Here is a 3,583-nt window from a genome sequence, read left to right as displayed (position 1 = left end):
TCCATCGGCTGGTAAGACAACACCTCTTTCTCTCTGTTCTCTCTCCTCCCTTTTCATTTCATTCATTGTCAGCAGCAGGCACTTTCAGGAGCTGTGGAGAGCACCAAGAGGAATATAAATTCTTCTCCCATTTCTGTTGAGATTTGTTTTATATTGCCTTTCTTTAGGTTTTATTATTGCACATCCTTTTTAAGTAGCCTTTTTGCCCTGTCTGTGCAGAGGTTAATTAGCTGGCTTATTTGAGTGTCCAAAAGACAAAGGTTGCTTTTTTACTAAAATTCTTTCCTGATCTGCTTCTCTGTTACTGTCTTTTCATTTTGTGCATGCTTTCCTTTTAATCATTCTGTTACCTACAGATGTGTAATAGTGATCTCTTTTGGGTAAAGAAATATGTCTTGTTGCTCTCTAATTTCACTTCTCAGTCTGTAATTTGCAATTAGCATCACAGAACACTTATAAAACTAAAATGGGGCTACTTTTTCTTTACAGTGTTTAAATTGGTTTCTGCAGAGCCATTTGCTTATTCAGCAGAGACTGCTGAAACATTATTATACAGCCCTAAATACAGATGTACTTATATATGGGTAAAATACTGGTGGTTTGTTTTCTTTGAGTGTTTGAAAAAAAATGCCTATTTTGACTTGTTTTTACTTATTTGCATTTATTTCACACTTAGTACCGTTATTATTTTCAGCAAATGATTTTTAGAGCCAGTGATTTCTATACTGGTGGAAAAATGTAAATGAGCAAATGGAACACTTTGTGTTTTCACATCCAAGAAATCAGTTTTCTTTTTAATATGTCAGCAATAGCTGGCATAGAGATTGCATGCTTTGTGCAAAGGTTGACTGCAAGGGGCTTCAACTAGCGGATTTTTGCTAGTCATTTGGCTGCAGTCTTCAGGGAGAAAATGTATTTTAGTGCAATCCACTCCATTCTTCAACAATTCAGAGCTGCTACTTGTCATCATCCGAGATTTCAGCTGTTGTAGCAGTGGGAACAGTTCAATACCCCTATTAGCAATCACACATTCTATATATATTTTTAATAAAAGATTCACAGAAAAATAAAGTATTCCTGTGTGCCAGTTCTTCGCTGCTTTATTTACCTGTTGGATGTACTGCATATTAGTTGCTGTGTCTTCAGTTTTAATTTGAATACCTGAAATTGTGGCCATTTCTATGTTCTTTTGAGGTCTTATCCACTGACGTGACCCCAACCAATACCCTAGGAGAGCTCTGCTGAAATCCACCTTTGCTACAGTATATCTAGAACCTGTCCATGTACTGCACCTCCTTCTCACATGAAAACCACGGGAGTCAATCCCACAGGTCCCTGTATTGCTTCCTATATCTTCCATCTGTATCAGTCTTTGTCCTCTCCCTGGACCTAAGCATGAAGGAGGGAGCAGGAGCTCACACACCATTTCCCTATTACCCCTTGTGTCATATTCTCACAAGATTCCATAATAAGAAGCACCAGGACAGCAGAGACTGTGGCACTGCTGTAGTGAGCTGAACTACTCTTTAAAATTAGCTGCACACTGAATGGTAGACAATGCTTCTGTGCCTTTTGGACATATATAGAGGGTGCTTTGGGAAGACACAAAAGACTAAGTAATTGGATAATTCACTTTCCTAGCAAAATCAGTAGGATGCTATTCAGAGGGTTAGCAGCTAGGGCTCCATGTTGCATCATATTCTCCAGAATAGGCTAGCAGGATAAACTGACTGAATCCCATGCCTGAACAAAAAAAGTCTGGCTTGTAACAAACAATCCAAATCATGAGCAAAATCCTAATAAAAAAATTGAATCAGATGTGGCAGAGAAAATCTCTATGAATCTAAGTCTCTTGAAGAACTGTTTCCAATGCATGAGGAATACTGGACTCACTAATTACGGCAGAGATTTGGGCATCCAACTCTTGACATTAAAATCTTCATCCATGACTCTAAGCCTGAAAGCAGAAACCCATCCCTGCCTCTTTCTACTTGTATGCCCATACTAGGAACTTTAGTCTGTGCCCTTTTGCTAAGCTGAGATGTTTCCCACCTTCCGACGTGAGTTGCCCAAGTACTTGTTTCCCATTGTGCTTCTGAACTAGCTCTGCTATATCCGAAAGACTACAGCAAAGAGGTAGGTTGACATGTCCTTAAGCATCTATCTTACTAGTGATTAACTAATTAAGGAGAGATGTAAGGAAGCCAGCAATTGACTCTTGCCTGGAAGGTGAGTTCACTTGAACAGTGAAGTCAGTATTTTCTGTCAAAATTTGTATTGATTATATGTGAACTGATTGGAGTTTCATCAGTTGAAGCTCATCAGCAGTCAGGTTCTCAAGTTTTACAGCAACTTTGGTGAAATCATTTGTATTGGTAACTTCTACAGATGACTTCTATTTAAAGGAGCGGTGCAAAGGACCAAGATTTGTAGGGTTGTTTTGTTTTTCCTCTCTCTTGCAGAAAAATAAGGTAGTTGTAGAGGGTATTTCTGGTATTTTGTTCTGAAACTGTTACAAACATGTCATTTCTTTTACCCATTCCAGGTTATGTATATTCACAGTAGGAATTTTTGTGTAGGTGATACTGTAATCAGTATGAGAGTGACTGTTCTCTCATTATATGCTGTTTGCTGTTCTCTTCTGTCTTTTCATTGATACCTTTGTTCTTGTACAGTTCTGTGTGGTCAAACTTGTAGTTATTAGTAGCTCTCCTTGCTGTAGCTTCACAGAATTACTAAGGAAAGTATAAGAAACATCCAAACTGTGATTGAAAAACTAACCATGATTGTAGTTCTTCCTTTCCCTTACATTGAAGCTATTTTATCACAGTTCCAGCCACAGCTCTCCTGCTGAGCTCGAAGCAGAGGCTAAGCTCTTGTCTTAGCATTTTGACTCTAAGGTAGATTTAGAAATTTTTCTGTTCTTTTTTATTTATAGGACTATGATTTCTTCTTCTGCAGTTCTTACAGTGTAACTTGAAGTTTTCATTTGAAGTCACTCTTCCACTAAATTCACTTATACAGCATGGGAAAGAGAGCCAGAGAATATCAACAGCAGTTCACAAGTGTATTTAACACTGTCCTATATTTTTTGTGACTGGTTGTTCCCATTGTGCTGCTGTCGTAACAGTGTCAGTCTACCTGGATTGTGAACAGTTTGCTTTTATTTACAAGGCTTAAATCATAGAAAACCCAGTTTGAATCTTGTTTCTGATTTTTGCTTCTGAATGCAAAATTTTTCTTGCCATCAACAAGTGAGGCTGACTCAGTAGGATATCAGACAACTACACAAGCAGGTGAGTAAGGTTGTTGAAGCAAAGGGGAAGGTCAAACCCAGAAGTATAGTGTATGGCTCTTCTTCATAGAGGTGGCTAAAAGACTGGGAACAATCCCATTCACTGCTAGACAATTTAGTTCCCAGGTTCCCTGATCCTTAGCTTCCCACCTATGTTTCCCAGAAGTATATGATCTCTGCATGAATGCCCCATTCTTTTGTTATCCCTATTTCTATAGCAAAAAAAAACCCAACCCAAACCAAACCAAACAAAAACAACAACAAAAACAAAACAAACAAAAAACCAAA

The sequence above is a fragment of the Coturnix japonica genome, chromosome 4 (assembly GCF_001577835.2).
Source record: "Coturnix japonica isolate 7356 chromosome 4, Coturnix japonica 2.1, whole genome shotgun sequence".
NCBI classification, from domain to species: Eukaryota; Metazoa; Chordata; class Aves; order Galliformes; family Phasianidae; genus Coturnix; species Coturnix japonica.
This window is presented reverse-complemented; position numbering follows the sequence as displayed.